This window comes from Ixodes scapularis, unplaced genomic scaffold (assembly GCF_016920785.2).
Source record: "Ixodes scapularis isolate PalLabHiFi unplaced genomic scaffold, ASM1692078v2 PGA_scaffold5__190_contigs__length_132052651, whole genome shotgun sequence".
Lineage (NCBI taxonomy): Eukaryota > Metazoa > Arthropoda > Arachnida > Ixodida > Ixodidae > Ixodes > Ixodes scapularis.
Genome location: NW_024609880.1, coordinates 34,005,718 through 34,033,125, shown reverse-complemented (window position 1 = coordinate 34,033,125; position 27,408 = coordinate 34,005,718). Strand labels below are relative to the sequence as shown.

The 27,408-nt window shown below is 45.8% G+C and overlaps 1 pseudogene; it reads left to right on the top strand.

Annotated features, from left to right (window-relative positions):
* LOC115329130 lies at window positions 1-27,408 on the top strand (annotated as a pseudogene).

The following is a 27,408-nucleotide window of genomic DNA, read 5'->3' as shown; positions in this document are numbered from 1 at the left end:
ATGACACCCCGGTGAGACCGGCGTTTAGAAGGTCTTCATATTTTTTTTTTTGTTGTTTTGTTTTCTATTCTTCGCTTCTTTCCCAAAAGGGCACTCGAACTGGCTGTCGCATTTTGAAACCCAAGCAAACGTTTCCCCCGCTTTTCTCGAACTGATTCAATTATCGGAGTGCTCTCAAAGCCAAAACGCAGCATCGATCCTCTCACTTCCCGGCAAACGCCGCCAACCGTCAGGGCGTCGATTAGTTCTCATTTTGTTTTGGAATGGTCCCCCCCCCCCCCCCCCCCCCCCCTGCCAACTCGCGGCGTTGCGCGACTCCGAGCACTACTCTGGAGAAGAGAAGGGAAAATAAGGATAAGGGGAAGCGAAAGTGCTGCATCGTCATTGTAACGCCGAGAAACGAGTCCGCTAATGGTGCGCGCAAGGACCACTGCCCCAAACACTGCATCGGGCAACGAGCATGTTCGCCCGACGCACTGTCTCTCCCCGAGTGAAGACATCCCCGCACCCCTGGGGCACTCGAAAAACTGAAAAGAGAGTCTACGTTCCGTCTCCCCAATTCCGATGGAGCGCAGCGAACGCCTTGAGCCATTCCAGCCAATCGAGAGCTGTGAGCACATCAGACGACTCCGCGCTCCATGCGTTCGCACTGCCCGTCTCAAAAGATCAAGTGACGCTCACGCGGCATAGGATTGGCTGCTTTGGCTCGTAGCGTCGGGTGCGGTCCAAGGAATGGGAGTCAGTGGGAACCCCTTTCCGCCTCCGGCTTTCGGCGAAGTATTAGGTGAAATCCTGCGGTGACAACAACCATTTAGGAAGAGGAGAAACTCGCCGAATGCCAACTTGGCCATTAGCCCGACCGGAGGCATTGCAAACGGGCGCCGAGTTGGGGGAGGTGGAGTGAGCGTTTTTACGACAGCCATTAGGCAAGCCGCGACAACGCAGTGACCTTCGCGAAGAACACGCTGCGGAGGCGGCGGAGGTCAGTCAGTGGCTGCGACGCGTTCGGAAGGCTCGCTGCCCGCAGGACCGCGGTGCACTACCTCTGTATAGCAAAACACACGTCGGGCTTTTTTTCTTTTTTTTTTTGGGGGGGGGGGGGGGGGGGGCTGAATCCTGAGCCTATTTGTTTGTTCGTGGAGGGGTGCGGAGTGCTGCAAGCGCGGCGCCGCTAATACGCTTGGTTTTACCGTTCGGCAGTGTGCAGTCAAAGGCTAGGATACACATAAACGCGAACACGCGGTGCAAAAAAAGGCGTCGAGCCGCGGTCGCACACTGCAAATACACAAAAGATAAGATAGACTGTAGACGCCGTTCGAGGCGCGTTTCTGCCTTGTGCGATGGTCCTGTCAGATTTGTCTACAGGCAACATGTTCGAACCCTACAGATATGTACGAAGCCAACGTGCTTCGGTCAAGCTCGAGGCATATCCGAAGATAATTCTGACAAGCAAACGCGTCTTTCGTATGGTGCTTGAGCGGCGCGAGTGCGCCTTAGAGACCGACAAGCGGCCAGAAAGGAGAAAATTATCCTTTAATTCTTTCTTTCTATTTGAGAATGAGGGGGACCACCCTCCTTTCTGCGGAAAGCAGCTCAGAGATCCGCTCCTCTGTGGAGAGGAGGGGGAGAAGAGGGCGAGAGAAAATGATGATTGCAAAACTGGGAAGCGAATTTCTTTCCGGCAGGAGACGATTCTTTCTGTCGGCCTTTAAGGTCGCAGAGCAATCACAGCGCTCGATTGACGCAACGAAATACAACATATCTCAGGGCGATTTCAGTTCAAAGCTTATGTATATATATATATATATATATATATATATATATATATATATATATATATATATATATATATATATATGTATATATATATATATATATATATATATATATATATATAGTTACGAACACGTGGTTACGAAAATGTGCGGCCGGCCGCAAATTACATTGACGCATCCACTCAATGAGACAGAAAGAGTTTATAGAGGACGAGCCGTGCGCGCGGAGCTTTGCACTTTATGGTCAGACACGCCACTGCCCCTGCGTCTTCGTTACAATGCATATATACATATGAGGCAGAGTCAAAAAGTAACCCCCATTTATTTTTTATTTGCGTAGTAGTATAGATATCCCTAAACCCCCTTTAATACTTTTCAACATAGTCACCTCCTCGATCGACACATGTGTGTTAACGCTTCACCAAAGCATCGATGCCGCGAAAAAATAAATCTTGTGGTTGACACCGGAGCCAGGAATGCACCGCCGCTTTCAGGTCATCTTCTGTTTCAAACTACTTTCCGCCGAGATATCCTTTGAGGGGTCTGAATAGGTAAAAATCACTCGGTGCGAGGTCTGGCGTGTGTGGTGCGTACAGAACACACCGGAACCGCAGTCCTTTGATTTCTTCCGCTGTCGTACGTGCCGTGTGAGGGCACGTATTGTCGTGCTGCAGCAACACCCCTGAGCTGAGCAATCCGCGACGCTTTGTCCTGATTGCAGGCTTCAGGTGGTTCTCAAGCAGGTCGCATTATGACGTATGTTCGCAGTGAGTCCCTTGGGCACGTCATGTCAACTATAGAGCCATCATGGTCCCAAAATACCGTGAGCATTGCTTGCCCATCGCTGGCGCCGTCTTGAACTTGTTCGACCTTGGTGACGTAACTGACGTTGTTTGTGGCCACTCCTTGCTTGCTCGCTTTGTCTCTGGCTGGGAGTAGTGTACGCAGCATTCATCACCGGTGAAAATGCGTCGAAAAAAATGATCTACCTCGGCTTCGTAGCGTCGCAGTAGCGTCTTACAAGCATCCACACGCCGCTCCTTAAGGTCCGTTTTGGTACCCCCCTGGCGGATACTTTGTGGTGCTGCAGAATATCATGAATGATATGGTGCGTCGAGCCGTGACTAATATTCAAATCTTTAGCCACTTCAACGATAGCGACAAGCCGGTTCCCGTGCATGAGCCGTTCCACAGCAGAGATTGCGCCCGGTGTCGTTGAAGTGTGTGCCCGGCCGGAGCGCAATGCGACCGTCATTCTGGACGCTCCACATCGAAACGTTTTTGTGTCACCCGTACACCTGCCGAAGTAATAAACAGGCGTCTCCGTACTGCTTCAGCATCCTGCGGTTAATATCCGCAGGTTTTTCGACCTCTGAGCCCCAAATTCGGATGACCGAACGCTGATCCTCCTTGGTGCATGCTAACAAGGGGGCGGCCATACTGAAAGTGCTATGGTCACGTGACATTTCCCATCAAGTCGCCAGGCCGGAGTGCACAAGTTGTCTCTTGTGGTAGGTCAAAACATATTCGCAGCGCACCAGTCTATCACTATATTTGATTTTCTCACAGCTAAATTGCGGTTACTTCTTGACTCTGCCTCATAATATATATGTAGGGCATTCTTCACATGTACTAAACTGAAAACCGTTTCTGCGAGGTATTTCTAGTTTTAAAGTTTTTGACTTCTAAAATACCAAAGATAGATTTGGGGGTTTGGGCGATTGTTGGTCCTGTTGCGCGGTCTTCACGCTGGAGAGCTCAAACAATAAATAAAGCACCCAAACAACTAGCAAACCACACAAATTTGAAAAATATATAAAGTCTCAAAGAACATTTACGAATGAGCTTTCATTGCCACCAGTCAGTGTTCCACCGAAATGGCAAATAGTCCGCTACCAAACACGTAGCTATGATTTTTTTTAATTTTTTTTAGAGAGGGGGGGGGGGGGGGGAGGAAGGAGAGGGGATGGGTGTCGGGGCAGGTAATTTCTTACACTGATGTGCTCTCTGCCCGCCCAAATGTAAAATGTATGCACTGTATTCAAACATTATTAGGTCCAGTTTTCATCATTGAAGTGTTTCTGCAAAATTTATGATACGATGTGAGATCATTCATATATATCCTAATACTTACCTTGTAATGCGAAAACAATAAAAAAAAACGATACTTTTCGATTCTTCTCCATTGAAAGTACAAGAGGACTGAACTGATCCTACGATCCAGTATGCTTCATTGTGATGTAAGTGCCTCTCCAATAAGTGCACCTGTTAACTGTAAAAAAAGTTGCCTTTTTATACTCACGACTTCCCAGTTTCCCCATTCGACCAATGATAAACCACGGATCAAATCATAACAACCAGAAACACCCAAATCCACGATTCTTCCGCGCGTATCTTTGGCACTTTCGACATGCAGCTTGTCAACTTCAGTGTGATTCTTCTCGTTTGCAGGCCCTCGGGCCGTTGCTGGCTCTGTCTTCGTACATGGCACTCTTGTTGCAACGTTTCACTTTACTCCGCGGAACATATCGTAGCCACGTGAAGGCACCCTAGCCAAGATTGCTGCACCACTCACTTTGGAAGTTTGCTGGTTTGGAAGAAGAGTCTATTTGTGAAATTGACACGAGTCTCACAAGAGGGATAGAAGATTATGAGGAAGAAGGATTAGCGACTCATCTCGTCTTGAATGTAATGAAGAATCATGTTGGTGACCTTCAAGCACACGTGCGCGCCCTTGCCCCACAGACTGCGCGGCGCCATTTACAAAAAAGGCCCATGGGGGATCGTATAACAAAATAGAGCTTGTTTTGGGGAGCCGGAATTTCGTAACTTTGGACTTGCATCTTTTGTGCTACATTCTAGGATGCACGCTACAATCCTCCGGACGTTCTCTTGGGCACCGTGGTGTAGGACGAAGATTAGCCCGTTGGAGTGGGCCACTCACGTGCATTTTACTTACTTATTTTTAATTTTTTTAGGGGGGTGATTACGCAACTGAATTTTATTTCGGAAAAAGCGTGGGGGGGGGGGGGGGCAAAGGGACCCCTCCCTGACTACGTGCCTGTCCGCTATCAAGGCGCATGTCTAGTTGACGTCAATGGGGAACAATGCATACTGCTTACCCGCAAGAAGTACAAGACAGGCTGCACACACACATAAGACACGGAAATTCCAGAAGTAGAGAACGTGATATCAGCAAAAATAATTTTATTTTTTTACAAAAAAAAATTGTGACATAAGACGAGAAGTCCGGGTATCGCCGCCTGGTGGAACTTTTTCACAAACCTTTTTCACAACCCAAAGGATACTTCAACTTCATTTGGTGGCGCAAGCACGTTCAATGAAAAGCATTTTGCTCTATGAAAATTAAAGCATAACCGCGTAGTTTGTGCTTGCACTACGCAGAGTGAGGAAAAAAGAAGCGCCCCTAGGCGAGCTTCTCACAGCGAATGGCAGGGCCCAGCCCTCGAGCGCCTTTAGCCACGACAACTTTTCTCTTCCGCGAAGCACCCGTCACAGAACTCGTCAAGGCTTTTACTACATTTCCTGATTAGTCAAGATTCGCGCACTTCACTGACGTGCCTCTAGCACACCCCAACATGGCGGAAACGTTACGCGGCGCCAGCATCCTGGCCCAGTGGGCTGGTCATCACCAGCCCACTGGGCCACGATTCACCCGCTCGTCACTCAATGGGCGAATTTCGCTACACAAACCTGAGTTTCAGAAGTGCACCACAGTATTAATTCTTTTTGAGCTTCATTAATAAAAGGTAATGAAGGTTACGCGACCCTTGGATGTTCCCCTGAGAGCACTAGAGATATTTAAAAAAAGTTCAGAAGTATGACCATTTTGATTGTTTTGAGCGCGTTTTGAGGCAATTTTGAAATTAAAATTACTTCAAAGATAAAAGTGAAAAAACAACCAGTTGCGGTACGTACTAAAACATCCTTCCATCTTAATTTTAACACCCTGACGTGAAGACTCTTAGTATTGTTTATTTATGTAAATAAATTTGACAAGGCAGTTTTCGCTAGATTTATTTTCAATTGGTTCAACGAGATGGCGACACGAACACCATATGTCCCAAGCCAGAGTTTTTGTTGTTTTTGCTGTTTTCACGAACTTGCACGGACGGTGACTTGCGGCAAGGATCCTTTGCATGACCTCTCCAAGTACAGATTCGACATTTCGCGGGAGGCTGCGGTCTGATGCTCAAATGCGTATATAACCACGTTCCATACCACACATTCTCTTTCTGACATGGATGAAAACGAACGAAAGGCTCGGCATGCTGCGGCTCACCGTCTACGCAGACAAGCACCACCAGAGCTTCGCCCCAATCAACATCATTCACCACCCGGAGATGCGTTTTTTTTTTTTTTTTTTTTTTTTTTTTGCCCTACACGAGCACGGGGAGCACGTGCTCACGTACTCGTGAGCACGAGCATCCCACGCCGGACATCGGACGGACATACGGACATGGCTAGCCCCTAAAGGTGTATCCACACGACGGACCGGGCCGCGGTCCGATTGATCACGTGATGCGCGGCCCGCGGGCCGCCCGGCTGCAATGAGCATCCACACGGCGGACCAAAAGAGCAGACGACAGAGTGAACGGGCCGGTCTAACCCTCGACCTCACAGCTCCGCCCAACGCATGCAGCGAGCTGCTTTGAGGCTATTTGTAAGGAACCAAGATAGAGGTTGAACGAAAGAGACGTTTGGCCGCGGTGGCCCTGGCGTTGACTCTTGAGAACGAGGAGGACTTAAGTGAAGCAAAAAAGGCACGGGGACATCTTTAGATGATTATTTGAGTAGTCGTCGCGAATATTGTCCCACAGAGCGGGGAATTGCTCCACGAGCGCGATGAAGTAAAAAGTTCCATCGTCGCACAACGAAAGGTTTGTCTTCTTCGTCTTCAACAGTTGGCGCCAAAAGAAAACGACTTTGGATTTGGATTCCAATCCAAACAACAAAAGTCAGCTTGTTGCCAGACTTAGCACTTCAATTATACTAAAAACGCCTCGGTCCGCCGCCAAGGTCCGGGCGAAAAAAGCGCTTGGCATTTCTCACAAGCGCGGGCCGCGGACCGCCGGCGGACCTCGAAAAGCGGTGACGTAAGATCACGTGATGCGCGGCCCGCGGACCAAAACAGCATTTTGGTCCGTCGTGTGGATACACCTTAAGGAGCTTCGCCCCTAAAAAATTGGTGTTTATGTTTATACCGCCTGAAGTTAGTCTGCCTAAACAGGCGACTCGCTTCTCATCTGTAGATGAGCAAGAGCACCCCATCGTTGATTTGTTTAGTATCGAGGCTGGAGCAGGTGCTGCTCCCGTTGTGGTAGCGGCGGGACCGGCGTTGCTCGCATTCATCGTGTCCATGGCCTCTGGTTGACCGTGGCTGCTGGATGTGTTGCGCGAAGTACTGGCCGCATCTTCCGGTTTCATTGAGAGACAATCCCTCGAAGATCCAAAAGGGGGGTCCGAGCTTGGCAGCTCGGGCTGAGCTTAGCGTAGAACAATTTCGAAAAAGTCAAGAGCTTAAGAAAACACGTCCGATCATATCGGTGGCCTCTTCTTCCCTATGGCGACATTTTGTTAACGCCGATTATTTTTATTTTACATGTCAGCGCGTGCTGTCGGCCTCAAGTACTGCAAAAGGTGGCATCACTCTAAACACAAGGACATTGAGGCACCTTGTGAGCGCTAGCCCACTTGGCCACCGATCCCCTCTAAGAGCGCAGATAAAACTGCTGTGCTGCGCGTTCTTTCTCGTGCTCCACACTACGTTATCGTATGAGGAGTGTGCTCAACTGTTAAATATAACGCGGGAGCGGTGGCTAAAACTGATATCAGAGCTGTCTAGCGATGAAATCAATGCAGCGGCAGAGAATCAGGCGGCTCTTCTTGGGATTGTCGCCACTCCCCGATACAATTATTGCATGACCTCGTCGTTTCTCTGTATCACCCACGCTTTAAAGTTTTATTTGTTTGCTTTTGCCACTCTGTTTAGTCACACCTACGCATTTACCATGCGGGGCTACCATATCTCGGTGATTTTGCAGTTTCTCCGATAAAGGCCATCTTTGTTAAACAACAAAAACAAAATCAAAGAGCGACATTTTTTTTATTTTTTTATTGCCGAGTCATTTATCGGTGATTGTTTCAGAGCTGGGAGTGGTACTCCAGAAAACAACAGCGGCATAAGCTGCAAGAGGGAGCAGGTAGATGACGCATGCAGTCTCTCGGGCCACCGCTCCCGCGTTATATTTAACAGTCTAGTACACGTACATTGTACAGTCTGTACCAATACGAAAGACTAACTCGAACTGCGTGGGCGAGACATCGGCTGGTGGCGGCGCTCCTTGTGTCCCTCCGAGGGAAAGGGAAGGCGTTTCGTCAGTTCAGGCTGATTCAGTTTGGACGCGTTCTCAGGTTTCGCGCCCATTGGAGCAATATGGAACTGCCCTCAACGCCCGGTTCGCCCCTCCTGCTAACGTCTCGGTCTCGCGCTCGGGGTGGGCCTTTTATATTGCTGGACACCAGGGTTGTAAAAGTTACTTCCAAAATGTACCTAAGATACAGTAGTTACTCACAAAAAAGGTACCTAGGTACGTTCGTAAGTACTCGCCTAAAAATGTACCTAAGTACAGGTACAGTAGCTTCAGAGATACTCTCTTCATTAATTTCCCCAAATTTGTCGGAATATATTGGAAGTCAATCTTTATACTAAGGATACACACAAAATCGAGTTCGATAAAGGCGCTTTATTGATGTCAATGCAATGTTCACATCGGAGTGGAGTCCTCACGTGCCTTATCCCCACGCTCCGATTGGTTCACCGAGGCCACAGCTTCCACTGTTTAGCATGTCACGTGGAAACCGCCGAAACTCGCTTGTTGACGTTCTTGCCCTCAGAGCCGGTGCTGACGTTGACCGGTGCTGAAGACGTCGGCCGCATAAAGAAACGCATGAGTCGAGTGCACATGCACTAAACCTTCGCGACGACGAATGAACGGCTTCAAGCTTCCATTTTTTTTTTTTTTTTCGTTAGTCGTAAGAAAAAGTTGCTTTTTTTCTTTCGGATATTCCTTAGTTTTGACAACTGCAAAATTTCAGTCCGATTTATTAAGTGGAAACTGTATCCGTGATGTTACATTACTTTATGATTGTAATTATATTTCATTTTCAATCAAATTCTATGTAGCATTTATGGCAGAAGAAAGCCACAACCAGGACCGCATACAGGCAACAGAAAGTGGGCACATCTTTCAAGTTAGATCCTCCTGTTGTATAGCTCTCAGAGGAGCTTCAAACACGCAGTGAAGTCGATTTCGGTTTGAGATGAAGGAAGCAGGCCGCTACTTTCCTAAACGGAGTTCCGAAGCGATTCGATAAATTGGTGTCGCTAAACGACGTCGCTAATCCACCGTTCGCTGAAATGAACCCTACCATTCGCCAAAGTGTCGTTCGTTCAAAACATCATGGGCGGGGCTTCGTTCGCTAAAACGTCGCTCGATCAAGTCAGTGCCTCCTAGGCTCCCAGGTCGTACCCAACTCAACGTTAATAACGGCACATGTTAGTGTGTTAACACTTCCAAATATATATATTCTACCATTTTTACGAAAGTAAATAAAAAAGTATGTCTAAAAAGTAAATTCACTTAGTTAGAAGTTGATGGAAAATGTGCCTAAGATACAGTTACAAATACCGAGAAATGAAAGTACCTACGTTTGTACCTCAAGTACCACAAAAGTACCTAGATACTGATATGCAGTTACTTTTACCTAGGTAATTTACAACCCCTGGTGGACACTGTAATATAAAAACTCCCACCCGGCTTATTAGCCCGTGCTTGCAATCTTCTCTGTATGCACGGTTGAACGAAGAATGGAAAATGCCAATGCATGATATATTTTCCACCAAATAATATGCCTCCGCTAGCCTCCAGGTGCCCTTCCTCTGCTTGCAAACCTTAGCTGCTTGTTCAGACACGCCCCTATTCCTTAGACTGAAAAGCCCATCCCTTTAATTTCTCGGCCGACGTACAGCATGCTGCTACATACCTCTCGTCGGCCATCGCAGCTGTCTTTCGCCGCGCTGATTCCCGAACGAGACGCCCTCGCAAGACGCCCATCAGCGGCTGGCGGTATCGGCCACAACCATCTCCGCGCGTCGGCCCTGCCTGCCTTGGGCTATCATTACAAACTTGACACGCAGGCCGTGTCAACTCGAGTGACACGTCGGGCCGTCGTCAGGTGGCGCTGTCAGTCGCGTGAAACGACAACGTCGACGACCTAGATACGCGGGCTCCTGTCACGGTGGTGCGCTCCCGTCGCCTTCTTTCTTGAACTACCGGCAAGCTCTTCGTGAGCTCGGGGACTTCGACAGAGACAGTGAATAATGAGGCAATCCTCTCCAGGAAACAAAACGCCACTTTTCCGCAACTGTGTTGTCGTAATAGCCAAGGAGAGTACGCTTGAGCTTTGACGAGCGATGTTATGTCGTCCGCCAAAGTTTAGGACTCTCAAGGGATCACGCGCTTCACAAACCGCTCTCTTCCGCGAGAACAAAGTGCGTGCACTCACGAAGAATACACCAGAGAACCGCTGATGTCGTTTCTTGTATTCGTCAGAACGAGCAACCATGTGTATTTTTTCTTTATCTGGCACACATGGGGCGGGTTCACGAAGCGCATTTTCACTTCCGGTGAAAAGCGTTGCGCCATTATGATGAACACCATCCGCCACTTTCCCCGTTAGCTTACCTTTTCGGTGGTGGTGAAAAGCGAAAGCAGAGCGAGTGATTTGGTCGACGACAAAACTCGGTAAGTACGTACGAGGACGTAATTGGGCCGCATAAACTCATGCTTACTTGGCTCCTTTTTATTTTATTTTTTCTCCTTTCGGGGGTCTTTTCGACGACGTCTACCGCGGCCATTTTGCAGTCGACGGATGGACTTGTCATGACGCCAAAGTGTGCGAGCGGTCTGGAAAACACTGCTTCTGGTTGCGGGGGGGGGGGGGGGGGGGGGTGCATAGGAAAACACGGGGTGCATATGTATCAGCATGGCATCGGACGAGAAATTTGAACAGGAATTATGTCACGTGAAACCACCTCAGAGTAAACGTGGCTCTCCCAGCTGAGCACTCACGTGAACTAGTCCAAAGTGGCTTCAGCAGCATCAGCAGCTTCAGCAGCTTTTGGAATGAGACAGGAACGTGGAAAAATACGCCTTCTTAATGCAGAGTTTCAAACATTCGGCACTTGTATATATTTAGCACCCGCCGTAACGCCGTACATTGTGCAGCCTCCACGATGTTTTGCGCAGAACTTGCGCGACCGAAGCGCCACCTCGAACGCAGGGCCATTCGGGCTGTACATTTCTTTATTATGCATTATCTCGTGCCATTATACTTCGTTTCTCACCTGAGAGAGACACGGAAGAATGCAGCACATAACCACCCATGTTCCCCTTTTAAGATTGCACAGGGCAAAAGCAGTTCGCCAAGTGACGTCTGCTTACAGCGATGCACATGAGCCTACAATCCATTGCGAAAAAAATGCAGAATAAAAATGTATGGCGATAACGGTAAGATGTTATGCCATAATTCTAATTTGTTTAGCAAAGGGGAACGACGATTACAGTTATTTATTCACTGAAGAAATATGGCCAGCAGTGTTTGGTAAGTCTTTAGATTACTTACGAGGCGGAACGAGCTTTAAAACGACACGCGCACTTTCGATAAGTAAAAAAAGTGTAGTTCTATCTTTGGCTTTTTTCCAAAGGTGACTAGCCTTAAGAACACTTTTGCTCTTGTCTCCAATGAACCACACCAGACCGAACGGAATGCCCGTGAACTGGAACTTTCGAACTAGCGATCGGTCATTGCGGCAACTGGCTTCCTGGTGCTCTAAACTTGTTCAACACAAAGATGGACCCGAAAGTTCGGGCCTTTTGTAGAAACATCGGTTCGAGAGTAAATGGTTCTAGTGCCCTCTTTCTCTTTCTTCTGGCCGAGCACAGAGAGAAGGTGGTTTCTTTGTGTCGACTTTGGGGCAGAAGATTACGCACGATGGAGACAAAGGCGAGTTTGGGGGAGCCGTATCTATAGACGGTAACAGGTCAAGAAGGAAGTGGAAGCTCCTCCCACCTCTTTACACTTTAGCAGAGCTAACACTGGAGAGGTGGTCGCCTCCTCTCTAGGTTCATTGGTCTTGTGCGACAAGAGCGCTGCGTCATCGTCGCGAAAGTCCAATCGGCGTGCTCGGAGAACTTCGGCCCCAACTTTGTGGTCGACAAGTTTAGGGCCCCTGCTGCGGCTGGTCTCGTCACTCTCGTTTTGCAGCCGAGTAATTTCCTCCTGCCCCTTCGTATTCCATCCCCCGCAATTGCCGCTCCTGTACCGCTTTGGTTGCTCACAAACCTCGCAAGAAAGAGCCTTCAAGTACGGATCGGGAAGTCGGCATTGTGGCCGCCGAGAGCAAACGGAGAAACGTCTCCGTTCCGTGGAACAGTCAGTCGCCGACTGCACGCTTCACGCTCCACGCTGCACACACTGTCAAGGCAACATTTAGCTGCATCCGTGGACACGAAAGTGCTAGGGCTGGCCCTATTAAGGCCCGTCTCATTCAGGAAACACGTGGGCGATATCAACGCAACCTGTTGATTGACAGTCGGGAAACATGTTTATTTATTTATTATTTAGAGGATACTACAAGCCATTGAAGGCCCAAGTAGGTGTGGGATACAACATATACATTCACACATACATCGAAAGCAAATAACACGACCTTAAAATGTTTACAACTAACTAGCAAATATACAGGATATATTATTTTAAAAAAAGGGGAGGGGAGGGGGGAAAGTAAGCATCAAGCAGTATGTAATTCTATCATGCACTAATACAAAATTACCTATCCAGATGTAGTATGAAGGTTTATACAATCCTAATGTCCATGTGAAAAAGATGAAGGTGCAGCAATGTACAAAGCAAAACATGCTAGTTATCAAGACGCTCAGACCTTTTACAAAGTTGGTGTCGATAAATAGTTCGAGAGGTAAACCGTTCCAGTCGCTAATAGTGCGAGGGAAAAAGCTAAACTTAAACATATTAGTACGCGCAAAAATGGGTGTTAGTGAAAACTGATGTCTGTGCCGCGTAGCTCTTGACGCTAAAGGGGAAATATATTCCAATGGGTCTATGTGAGTCTGTCCTTGCTGAAGATGAAACAAGAATTTCAACCGCGCTAGTCTCCTTCTGGCCCGAGGAGTCTGTATTCCGTTAGCCTGCATAAGTTGAGATGGTGAATCCAGCCTTCTATATTTTCCGTAAATAAACCGAACCGCTCGACGTTGCACCATCTCCAACTTCCGGATATCTTTCTGAATGATTGGATCCCAAACGATATTTGCATACTCAAACTTGGATCTGACTAATGAAGAATGCGCATGTAGCTTAACCTGAGTCGGAGCGTCATTCAACTTTCTTTTAATGAAACCCAACTTCCTGGATGCCGAGGTACAGATAGGTTGGTTGCTGGCTCTGTTGCACAACAAACCTGTCACATTGTGGAAACATCGGCGCAAACATGGACTACATGGACAGTGTTGCCTTCGTGTGACAGCTTTCGGCAACAAAAAACAGCAGCCACTTGCGTTGGACAACGGGTGTTGCCCGGTTCGGTGAATGAGCGAATTTGGTACCGACAACACAAGAACACAGGCTGCTTTGAGCGTGAAGCATACCATCAATAACGCATTTGTTGCAAATCATTTGCCCAAATAAAGGGATGGTAAATGCGACCAACGCCTCCTTAAGCCTGGTTCCGACAGTTGTGTTTGACTGCGTTTGACTGCGGTGCGGCTGCGAGAAACCAGGACATCCCTGTTGCTTATATCGCGTGCCAAGATGATTCCTTAAATTGGATTCCACGATTCACACGAAGCACAGATGTGCCGGTGACTCGCTTTCGGTTCTCGACGCAACGCAGTCGAACGCACTCAAACGCAAGTGTCTGAACTGGCCTTTAAAGGGATCATGAAACGAGAGCGGGTGGGAACGTTCATGTCTTTGAAGAGGCGTGCTGGTCCTAGTTTGGGCCCAAGTATACTTGCTCAGAACACCATTCATTAAGAAGCTTCTTTGTCGCTGTAAAATTGCGAGGATAAAGGGAACTATTTCTTGCAGTCATGCCTTCGCAAAGTTTGATGACAGATTTGTGAGATCGAAACCACCCGCTTGACGACAGTCGAGCGCGGCTCATGGGTTGGCCACGAGAACTGCGTGATCATTCGACTTAGGCTCGTAACAATCAAAGCCTTGGCGGGCACTCGCGGGTAGCGGCTCGTGTCCGACCACTGCCGTGATCGGAATAGCCGAACTCTAACAACGTCTAGAGCTCAGCACGCGTTTTCTACTTTGCGAACGCCAGCGCGTGGATACGATTAACGTTGGCGGCATAGGATAGGCACCAGGCCACATGGCCGCTTGTTCTGGCTCCGAGTTGAGGGGATGAACGATACTCATTAATTCTCGAAGTTTTTTGGCGACTGTCATTGACTAGATAGAAAAATCAAGGAAAGTGTATTTGGTTATTAACGTTAAGGGGTGATTCTAAGTAGTCTTTATCGAAAGTGTAAAAAATCGTTTCATGGCCCCTTTAACGATATTTAAGCCTGGTGCGCAACTGAAAGGCAAAGATGTCACAGATACTCTCCTTAGCATTCTCAGATGATTTTATAGTCGCCGGCAGTGATGCGCTCACATATTTCAAGAATATTGAAAATATGGTGTTTCCACGTCAGATCGTGCAATGATGGTCCGGGTCATAATTGTATAGTTACGTAACAACTATATGTTATAGCCACGTTTTTGCAAGGAGCCTTCAGCTATGTACAAAGCCGTAGCTAATTATTATTTTTTTCCGAAGACGTGACATTTCGATGCTTGAGGCGTGGATATTGCTAAGATTCCGCTATAATACTTGGCACAACGCCTATTCTTACCGAAGCATGCACGTACTAATAAGTTGTTCTACTCATTTATTGAAAGGTTGACGACCTGTACAGACATATTAAAAACAACAATAAACAATTTTATTTAAAAAAAATTACGAAACACGTAATATAAACACGTTGTGGAGACAGATTCACCAATTATTTACCAAAAAACGTTTAAAACAACCCAAAATATATAAAAGTTATCACCTTTAAATTCATTTTACGAATAAATAATAAAATAATGCTTAGCCATTATGTCGCTCTGTTATTAATGCACAAACCGAGCTAATTTTGCTAAACGTGGAAATAGTGCACGTGAATATATTTGTATAAAAAACTCCACTTCCTTCATTTTTTTACACTTACCTTAACCGTTTACAATGACTTGAACTTACTTGTGGTGACAAACATTAAAAACGTCTGACCTCTTAAATAGAAAAATTACAACAAACATTCACGCAAATTGAGCTGGTGGGGGAATACTTTGGATGGCGCTAACACAGTCGAATCTAAACATTAAATCACCCATGGTGTACAGTAATGCCATCAGATCGAACGTTCCGTTGGCAGCAAGCGGAAAGAATGTTTCGTTTTAAATTCTGTCTCCCTGCTTAGTTTTCAATGTCCTGATTTGCGTCTCATAAAATGCAGTTATCGCTGGACTCACCCTACCTCCAGAGAGAACTTTTAACTCACCAAAGAGTAAATGGAGGCCATTTTATAACATTATGATACGAATTGCTCAGTTCTCTTCGTTTCCATCAAGTCGCGTCCAGATCTTTTGGCAGGGATCCAGAGCAAGATATTTAGAAATCTGCGAACTGAGCCCTAGTGATTGGTCAACTCGCAAGAAACAAGGACATGGCTAATAACGTAACTTAAACAAAAAAGTTGAAAAGAAAGGTACAGATTTGAGCTTAATTTCAAAGGAGAAAATTAGGAGGTCTTTCCTGTTGACGGCGCTGATTGCCTTTTGAGCGAGCTTCGTTAGCCAGCGAGTGCTTTGTTTAAACACATTCAGCTATTTCTTTTTTTGCTTTCTTCATTCGCGCCATTTTCATTCCAACTTCTTCATGTGATTCGTAGGTGCTCATTTTGTGAAACGGCCTAATTGGGCTCCTTTCCGGATCCGTAGCCATTAGCGCGGGAGTGTGTGCTTGCTTGATCGGTTGGCGCACGCATCAGGTACACAGTGCAGAACGGTACACTAATTAGGTTCGCTGCCTTGTCAAGGGGGCCACAGCGACATGGGACGAAGAGGACGCCTCCTCCATGTAAGGGCTTCAGAAGCGACTCATCCGAGGGTAGATCGATCTACTGCCACTTATGGATAGCCTACGGTGCAGTTTGTTAGAGGGCCTAGGGTTTGTTGTCTAAACTGGCGCCGCGAGCGGTTGCATAATTGGCTTACGTCGAACCGAAGAAGAAAGGAAGGCATGCCGGAAGTGCACGCCAGGAGTTCGCGGGGAAGGCTGGTTTCGATTAGAGATGTGACGAACTTTTGTCGAATCCTCGTGGTTCGTCTCTTTTAGCGAATTTGCGACACAATTTGACAATATTCGATTTATGGTGATTGTTTCCCGGCTTGTACGCGAGCATTTTGAATTAAAAAGGAAAAAAAAAGATGAAATATTTTGTTAAGTAGTTTGCTTAATATTTTCTGAAATGATTATCAATGTTTAAACTAATATGAAGATATAAGTGGGCATGCTTAAGGCGTTAGTTAGTTTATTAATATGAATCAGTCAAGCAATATTACTGAACAAATATAAAACTTTTATTCCCCCCAATGGCGTCGGGCCCTTGTTTTTTGCTTTTAGCGCATGGGCTTTAGACGAAAGCTAAAACGGTTCTAAATTTGCGGGAAAATAGAAAAACTTAAAGCGTTTTTGTTTGGCCCCCAGGATCACGTATATCGAGATTATTTTCCCAGTTTGGTGCATGGAGGCTGCAGAAAATATTTTTCAAAGTACCCCTTCCCGGAGCGTGACGTCGTTTTGGCCTCGAGAACCCAATTGAATTGTGTGGAAGCGTGCTCTTGTTTACCTAGGGTTCTCTATGAAGCACGCGATGATTCCAGCTGTCCACCATGCGGGTGGAGACAAAGCATCGACATTACCGGCAATGAGGGCAGGGGTACAGAGCACGAGCTCATAGCTGGTGATTCCAGAGCGTGAGCGCTGCATTGGCGCCTTCCATGGCTTCGGCCTCCCGTGCCTAGCATTCGTTTTGGTCCAAGTAAGTGTAAAACAAAGCGTAGTTCTTCTCTTCACCACGTCAGCCGTATCGATCAAATCTTGAGGCGAATTATGAGTTTTCGGAATCTCCGCGCTCGCGCATTTTCAGCGCCTATAACCGCTCATTCACACTGGAAGCGGATCCGCGCTTGCAAAGCGGTTGCGTACGCGGTTGTATAAAGATCCAGTACAATTGCACACGCACTCGATGACATCAAGTACACGTGACATTTTACTGAATCTTTATACAACCGCGTACGCTACCGCTTTGCCGACGCAGATCCGCCTCCAGTGTGAATGAGCGGTAAAAGCTATGTAAGCCCACTCTTGCCATTTTCGAAAAGGCCAAAGAAAGACGTCAGGACCGGTGTCAGTGCAAGCTGGCAATCGCACGCCCTGTCGTCACAAGCGAGACACGCTTGGCGGCCGAAATATCTGTGCACGACGTAACCACTGGTCGGAGGAATTTTGTTTTCTCGCGCTTATTTACATTTCCGGGAAAAACTAAAGTGGTATTCAGATTCACGGGATAAAAACACTGCAAAATTCACCTCTTACTTGTTTTTTTGTTTGTTTGTTTTTAGATTTTTTTAGCTTTTTGTTAAAGTCAAATGTTAGTCCTTGAAGTTATTCCAACTTTGTTTTAAAAGTTTGGAAAAATTAAACCTGGTCGACTACAAACCCCGGGAGATTCGCGATTTTTCAAATTTCAATATGGTGAGGACGTCGACGAACGCGGCCGCCGTGTTGTCTACGGCTGGCGTCCCGCTCGAAATCTGACACATGTTCGGCCGCCCGCGTTCTGAGCCGACGACAAAGAGGGTTTGTGTATTCGTGCCTCCAAGGGCGTGGGTTGCTGTAACCTTCGCTGGTCAATTTAATTCGAGTTGGCCGGTACGTGTAGTCAAGTTATGGAACAGCGCCAAGCTTCCTCGACGCCTTGTCGGCACGGGTACGCGTTTCGTACGTTTTATACTGTCAGATTGCTTGATGGCTATTCAGCCTGTCAAGGCTTCTAAGCGCACTCAAGCATGACAAAGGAATATACCCGTTTTTTTATGCTCTCACTTAGAAATTGTAAATTGTCAGATTGCTTAATGGCTCTTAGGAGGCTTTAAGCTATCTTTATAAAACACCAATAAACTTGCAATTAATAACATTGTTCTAACCTATCTTGTTTAACACCAATACAACTGCCTTTCTAGACCTTACATATTCCGATCAGTTAAAATTTGAATCCTTACTCAAAAATCAGATCATGATATCAGTACGCATACATACACTAGCTGAGATTACCGAGGCTGAGAAATTCTAGATCTAAGTTTAAGTATGAGGTGTTTTTTTTTTTATAATAAAGGAATACATCATCTCTAGTTACCAAAAATGTATACAATTTAAACACGATAAACTATAATAAATGGAAAATAGAGATAGCGAAGTACACCTGGAATCCATACACATCTCACTGGGTATTGCGGTGCTCGGCCTTCCTAATTTAATAAGCTATAAAAATTACGTAAATACATAGTTCACATATTAATATTCAACACGGTAAAACATCATATAAATGTAACAATTATTAATGTCTAACTCCATATTATTTTCTCCTAAACAGGGCACTTCCAAGGAAAAATAAGGGTCCTCCTGGTCGTCCTCTTCCAAGATTACCGAAGGGCACAGACCAAGAATGACAGAAAATCAATATTTAAAGCAATAGACTCTAAAACAGCGACAATTTAAATAATTTATAATACATGCCTGAATGAGTTTTTGGGTCCGTTACCAATCCCGTGGTTTTGATGCCCCAGTTTTTTTGTTTTTTTTTTCATATACAATTAGCTTTAATAGCAAGTTTTTTTTTTTTTGGGTCATTCGACCCTATTTATTTATTTTTGATTGTTTTAAACCTGTTATGCCATTTGGCGGTGCAGATTGAGAGACTTTTTTTATTTTTTTATGTGCTCTCACTTAGAAATTGTAAATTGTGAGATTGCTTGATGGCTATTCAGCCTCTCAAGACTTCCTAACGCACTCAGCCTGACAAAAGAATAGACCTATGGCTAAATTATCCAAGCATCAAAGGGAATCCAGGGATTGGTGTTCCGCGCGCACGCCTTCCCGTATAAAAGATTCGAAGTAAATAACCAAAATAAAGCGTTGACGAACGGGCGTGCAAGATGCCATTTGTTTTAGGTATTTGCTTTAGAAAAGTTACTTCTGCTGAGGCCAGCACGTGCAGCGCGTGGAATACCAATCCCTGCATTCTCCTTGATGCTTGGCTAATTTAGCAATAGGTCTATTGACCGACTGTTTTGTCTAAGCTGTGCCGAAGTGTGTCTGTGTGTCTGGGGAGTGGGGGGTGGAAGTCGACTAAAAGAATAATGAAAGCCTGCGCACCAGAGAGGTCGAGCAATGACGCGGATTGGACACGAGTGCTGCGTCAGCGTTCGGTTGGACCCCGTAACCAATCAGCGCGTCGAAAGACGCTCGGCATCAAGCTCGGGTACAATTGCCGAGTTGGCGCCATCCGTCTGTGGCGGCGTCGCATGGAGAAGAAGGGTGTTCGCATGCCTCGATTATTCTAAATAATGCTAAAAAAAAACAGAAAAAAAAATTTGCTAAACTTGTCGAACAGAAGTTGTTCCCGAAGTTTGCGGAACGCGCTAATTGGACTCTCACGACGCTGACACCGCGCCGAGCGAAGTGTCGATCACTAGAAGGCTCATTTCTTCGACATCGGCAGAATGTAGCAAAGTTACCGAGGCGCGCGTGGAGGACGCGAGGAGCGCGCTGATTAAACGGCTGTGCCAATGACGGTACGCCCGTTTGTCCCTACATCCCTACGCCACACTCAAATTAAGGAGTTGTATATTGTCCCTAGGCGACCTGTTGACGCTCCAAATCTCTCCAAAGGTTGTGTAAAAAAAATAATTAGAAACCTCGTTTGTCGAAGTTGTCGCTGACGTCAACGTGACGTTTCAGAACTTTGCGAGAGCCGTGATTTAAGCCCAAAATCTTCGCTTCGGATCAAGGCGGACCTAAACTTTGTTAACATGGCGGTGCCGTACGCTGCGGCCGACCTTATCTTCGGCCACCGTCGGCGTTGCTACCGAGACGACCCGGAGGCCTCTCAACTTCCCGAAGACGACTTTCGGCGACAGTACCGGCTATCGAAAGCCGTTGTGCGCTGGCTCTGCGACGAGCGTCGTTCGGCGCCCGGACTCCGGAGGCGGCGGCCAATCGCGTCTACCATGACCGTGGAAGAGCAAGTTCTCTGCGCGCTCCGGTTCTTCGCAACTGGTAGCTTTCAAGGCATGACGGAGACTGAAATCACCTATCAGTCTCCCAGATGACTGTGAGCCGGGCTGTCAGAGTTGTTGCAGCCGCCATCGTCGAGTGCCTCGGCAGCCGTTGGATTAACTTCCATGCAGAAGGCAAGGCCGCCACCAAGGACGGCTTTGTCCGAGCCGACGGCGTGCTTGCCGGCGTCGTTGGATGAGTGGACAGGACTGATGTCATGATCCTGGGCCCGCAATACACGCAGACCGTCACCAAGGCGGTCTACTGGTGCCGAAAGCTCCACTATACACTGAATGTTATGGTGGTAAGTAGTGCTGTGCATTTCTTTTGCTGTCCCATTTCTTTATAAACTGTGTATACGGTGATTCGGCAGTGATTTGAGTAGCAAGGTATGATCACTCTGCGGACGGAGCGCTCCTCAGTGATACACGCGCCGTCCAAATTCCTTCCGGACGGCACTTGAACGCTCTGCAAGAGTGCCGTCGGACGGCACTCTAGACACAGCATTTGTTTTTCTTTTATCTGTCAAGTTCTCAGTACAAGCACATGTTCATTGAGGGACCAATTACTCCATTTTAAAATAGCAAAATATACAAAAAAAAAATTTCACCGAGTCACGATCTCGAGGCGCGACAAAAGTGGTGTTTGGCTAGGTCGTCGCCGCCCGAATACCGGCTTGTGAGTGAAAAACGGCCTTGTATGCGTCTGCACTGTGTGTCGGATCATGTCCTCCTATTATGAGTATGACTAGTGAACACTGGAGAATAAATTACGTCGCGAGAGCGATGTTATGTAAGTTTGGACAAGCATTCTTCTCTGAACATCTGTGTGATAGGCAAACTTGTGAACGATTTTGTACTGCGCATCTTTTGTGTCTTCAGTGACAGTTAGAGGAAGCTGAATCCCTTTGGTTTTGGCTTCTGGCTAGTCGAGGTAAGATTGGTGTATGGCAGTGATAACATTAATATAATTCTTTATGCGTCAGTTGGAGAAGAACTGTACATTTAAGTTCTTGCATTTGTCTGCGAACACGTTTCTGATTGTAGTTTTACTAGCAGACAAGAAGGAGACCATTCGTTCTTGAGTCTATGCAGAGTACTTTATAACTTGTCGTCTCAATATTTTTATACACAATGACGCGAAGAAGCTTTCTTGTTGAACTCAGATATACATTTTAAGAGGATAAGTTTGTTCAACAAGTTCTGGAAATGACTTAATTTTTGCAGAGACCTAATATTTGCGTACTTCGCGACTTGAATAATATTGAAAATAATAGGGATTCTGAAAACATTTTTCGCTGTGATAACAAATACATAGAACTCCCAATTTGCCAAATTTAATGCCCACCGACTATTCCTGAGTGCCACAGTTCCCCAAATTTGCGAAATATTGAGCCCACGAAAATGAAGTCATTTACAGTAGAGCAAATCAAATGCGATGCAGAAACATGCAGGCGAAGACACATGCCATTTAGTGTGAGAGGTAGAATATTAAGATGGACTGACAATGCTTACACTAATAAAAATGTATTTTTCCCTACTCCAAGCGTAGCAAAATTAACCATAAGTAAAGGGCTCAGCCATGGATTGCTGATTCTTTATTAATTACAGCAGTGTGTCGGAATTCCATGCGAGTGATCTGACAAACTTGTGTTGCGGTCACCTACAAAGACCCCAGCATGCCTGATGGGGACCATGACAGCTATGTCCGAAGCGGTCATCCCTCCGAAGGGCAATGGAAAGCGGCCTCCTTCAGTCTGGTCAATTCCTGCTGGGTATGAAATTTAACTAACTTTTCACAACTGTGCTTGACACTGGGGTGGATTATGAGGCGGCTGCACTGTTTGTCATTAGGGTCTTCTGTCTTATGCAATAATTACCAAAACAGCCAACCAGGACGTATGTGGAGAAACAGTGACACAACTGTACCTTGTACGTCTGTACGACTCTTCATATTTCTAATTATTGAAGTAAATGAGCTATTGCAAAAAAAAAACACGATAGAATTGATGGTTTTCTTGATTTTTACAAGACAAACTAAAAAAAGAAAATAATATTTTTTCTTATAAAATGAGATATGCACTGGTACATGATCCCATGCAGGTCAAACATAACATTCCAAGTGGCTGTGCAGATAACATAATTTTGTCGAAGAGGTCTGCAATTTATCATTTGCTAGGAGTATTTTACAAATTACTGTGATCAGCTCCTCATAGGCCAGTTGAGAAGGACATTCAGCAAATTAAACGCCATAAAATTGAGGTAAAAACTTTCCTTTATATTGTAAAATAATATTTTTTTGTCCCATAAATGGATTGCTCCAGTTTATGCAAGTGTTAGCATGGTTCATGTATGGTTGAGGTTGATGGAGGTATCTGGATCTGGGGGCGAAATAGGAAACTTTATGAAGATTGGTCCTTTGTCATCCCTGCCTGCAAGATGTGTGTTCTCTCGAGAATATATGCCAGGGGTGGCCGGAGTGACGTGGGGTTAGAGCCGCAGACAAAACAACAAATGTTCAAAGGGCCGCAGGAAAAGAAAACAAAAAGGAGGGAGAAGGCTATTTAAAAAAACGATATGGAGGAAACAGTGCTTTTTAAAGGGACAAGTATAATTCTTGACTCCAACAGATAACACCAAGCAGCAGAACGTTACCTTAACCGCCAAGCAAACATTAATGAACATTAGAATCTGGAATAGCCTTGATCCACACGTGTTCAGTCACAGCACTGTTGAATCATTTATCAATGCAGTCGAAGATGAACTTTTTTCGTAATTATAGGGTGTTTTGAATGACGAGAAGTGTTGTTCATTCGTTGTTAAATGCCTCACATGTATCTTTTATTATGTACCAATGCCTGCAATAATCCCTTCGGGGATTGGCAGTATTTTGAAATAAATAAATAAATAAATAAAATAAAAAATCGGCTGGTTCGCGAGCGAGCCACTGCCCCTGACGCCCGTTACGTGTATACAATTCGAAATTCTTTCTAGAACAATAAAGGAAACAGTTTCACTGGACACATAAATGTGTCAAAGAGCAGTCCCGCTGTCTATACGTAGTGTAGTACATGGCTTCCAAGTCTGTGATCTTTTTTCTAAATTCTAAAAGTCGTTTCGTTTATGGAACACAGGAGGGGAAAGGGGGCACGCTCACCCGAAAGCCGCGAGCCGCCCTTGGACCCGCGATGAGCCGCATGCGGCTCATCGCGGGTCCAAGGGCGGCTCGCGGCCAGCCCTAATATATGCATTTGTTTTGCATTTGGCCAGCCCTAATATATGCATTTGTGAGTGGTGGCCGAGGTTCATTTGACCACGCTTGATTTATTTTGAGTGTCTGATGTCATGCATGCTTGTTGGGCATGCAGGAGACAGTGGCCATGGCCTTGCCCCGTGGCTGATTACGCCAGCCCCCGGCGCGCTACGGACGAACTCTCGGGAAGCGAGATTCAACGTGGCCCACTCCTCCGTGCGGTTTGCGGTGGAGCGCTGCATCGGCCTGTTGAATAAGAGGTTCCATTGCCTCCACAAGTACCGGATCCTGTAGCACCAACCGCAGACCGCTGCCACCATCATTCCAGCCTGTGCAGTTCTACACAACGTTTGCATCGCTGCGGGGGAGCTGGAACCTGAAGATGAAGAAGGAGACGAGGCAAAGGGCGAGTCAGACAACAGTGGGCCTGAGCCACAAGAACCGCCTACTGGGTCGCCACGGGTAAAATCACTAAGTGTTCAGAGAACACTGCAACCTCTTGCACAGTTGGTTTGTTCACTATTCTGCCAGCAACAACATGCGTTTCTGGTAGTAGCCCTGTGGGCAATACGAGCTGAAGGATCCGACCTGGGCTTTTTTCTGCATATGCACTCCCGACAAACTCTATTATCTCCAGTCTTGTCAAATAGTTTGAAGTATAGGACCTCCACGTTGCATTCCATTCCTTGTTTGCACCATCAATCTGTCAAAAACAGGCAGGCAAGCCGAAGAATTGTGAAGGACTGTGTCAGCTCATGTTGTCTGTCACAGCACATACATAAAAACACAGACAGAGAAACGCATTTTACATTACAACACTATGCACATAAATGTAATTAACAAATTAAACTTCTACATATTTTATGGCAGCGTCAACATCACTAAGTTTGCTTAAATTATTCAAGGTCATAAACATGTTAGTCACAGACAATAAAGCACTATAAAATGAGTCGCATTCAGGTGATGGGCTAGAGCTTAAAGCACTTACCAACATGGGACAATTTCACTCACCTTAAGAATGAGGCACACAAAAGCTCACGGCGAGTTCTTGCCTTGGGCATGACACTATGCCATTTAAAAGAATCTGCCAAAATAACAAACCATGAAGGTCCTCTTCTTCCGAAAGCGTGTCCGTACCCAGTTCACCTAATAGCCAGTTATGGTAATGCTAACATATGCATCAGTCATAAATAAAACTAATGTAACTTCTCTGGATGTTTTAAACTTGACTATGTTTCGAAGAATTTACTAAAATCTAGGCAGTAGATGCGAAGTCCAGACTTGAGTGGAGATAGCAGATGAGAGTATTTAAAACTCTCAGGTAGTTCTAGAAACTATACCAAGCATTCTCGGAAATGAAGCGAGCATATCATTATTGTGCGAGTCCATCCGAAATGCGGAGTTCGATGACATGTCAGGATTATATACGAATAACATTTTGTTTACTTCGGATATGTTGAGTGGAAGGACATGTGTACACTCTCTTTTAGACTAAATTTGATGACGTTAGCCTTTCTCGAATTCAGCTTGGGCCATTATTGGAGCAGCATGCATTGACTGCAGCAATATTCCACTGCAGTTCCATGCAGTCTCCTTCAACCTTGCGATGTATATTTACATCGTCAGCACACTGTGACCATTGAGGGAACTAAACACCGTCAAAGTGATCATTAGCAGAAATATTAAGCAAAAGAGGACAAACGTTAGATCCCCAAAGGACTCCAAACGGTGGAGGTTTGCGGAGACGACAAGGCTCCCGAATGTGGGCGACGTTTAAACACCCTGGCAAGTAACTTCTGGGCCGTTTAATGTAATCATCAATAACACCCTATTCAGAGATCTTCACTAGAATCAAATCACACTGAGAATATTGTGCTTCACAGGGTGCATATTGAGAACATTGAAAAGTGACCATATATAGCTGCTGTCATTTTTATGCCATATCTTGATAAATCTCCCCTCTTCATATGGAGACTCTTTCACTGTTAGTCTCGCCAGTATATTGACATGCTTAGAGCTTTAAGATGCATGCAGAGGTGCCAGTTGCAGTGATAAGATTGCTGCACCCTTTGCACCCAACTGTGCAAAAGTGTTGACCTTGCTACATTCTGCTGACTTTCAGCTTAATGTGAAGAAGTTGTGCTAACAATGATCCAAAAGCTCATTTCGTTTTATCAAATTAGAAAGTATCTTAATGCATCACTTAACTGCCAGATTGTTAAGTTAGGCATGCGTGAATTTTCATAACTTTTGGGTATCGCTGAGAATAATGAGTAGGTTAATGCGACTTTCGTATCGAACGTGACTTGGTTCTCAGAAATTTCGGGACATCGCTCATTGTTCGTGGTGTGCTTGGGCAGTTTAAATACCTCCATTCAGTAACCTCTCACCGTTCAGTGATGCACTGCGCAGGTGTTACGCCTGCAGCGCGAACATCGCAATTTCGAGAATCTTGCTTTGCTGCAGTGCAGCCTGAAGTTAAGGGATGAAACACCCCTTCAGGGTGGAATGGTTCTCAACTGCAGGTCAAGTGTGGGCATGAAAGAAAAAAGGAAAAAAAATTTCGGGTGAATGCTGATTGACAACATTAATGCGGCAGTAAAATTCTTAAAATTAAACTGAGGTATTAGTTTATCTGCTAAACCGGAGCATCATGACAACTTCCACGTATCGCTGGTCACAGTCATGTTTCTTTCTTTCGTTCAAATTCAAATTTTAAGCGAGGATACTTCACACTTGGGTATTTTTTCTTTCGTTCAAATTCAAATTTTAAGCGAGGATACTTCACACTTGGGTATCTGGAAAGGGTTGAACATTCACATTCACCAAACGTGGCCGGGCTGCTCTTCAGGTTTATTTGTCATGTTTAGTTAACACTTTTTTTACGTTTAGTTAACACAGATCTTTTTGTGGATATAGTCGGCAGCTAAATGAATGCTCGGGAATAACATCAACAACTACAGGCTGAACTTTTTAAATGGTTATTTATTTTGCACATGCTTTCTTTACCCTACAGTGAGTCTCTACATGTAAGATATATTTCTGAAATTTATTTATGCTAGGAAGTGGCTCTACAGAAGGAAAAAGACAAAGAAGTGTACAAGTTTCAGGTGAGGAAAGACCAGCAGCTTCAAATCTTGGCCGGAACCGAACGCGTTGAATCTTACGTGCTTGTCATATTTTTCAGCGCACGAGCCACAAAAGCGTTGTATTTTATTTATGCAGGCCAACACATGAATCTTAACATAGCATTTTGCAGTCGATTGAATAAGAATGAAAGTTTTGCTTATGGTCCAAAAGTGTTTGTTCTGCTCCAAACGTGCTCCAAAATGACTTATACCAATTCCACCAGTGCTGTTGGTTGTATTCTAGTTCACCTCTCACCCAGACGGAAGGCAGAAGTCGTCAGTGTACCAATTACTTAAAGCGACGTTGGGCTACCTATGTTGTCATGGCGATACAGCACCCTTGCAGGCTCACTCTGTCCCCCACACTCACCTCATTTCTTGTTTTTATATAAAGAAAGTCCTCGGTGTGGCATTTCTTGGTTGTGTTTTCCAATCCCCACAAGGTATTTACGCATCCGAGGCATGAATCCGTGTACAGTGGATTGTTTCTTGATGCCATGCCACTCTGTTACCAACATGTCTTCTTGACCATGCAATCTATGGTTTTAGCACAAAGCGATTTTGTCGTGACTCACAGGACGGAGCTGCTGTAGCTACACCACACGAGCGGTACATCTACGCGACGAGGAACGCCCTAATCGCGCACTTCCCTCAGGCACGACGACGGCAGGCCCGTCCAACCCGACAGCGGCCTTCATATCGTGGACAGTAA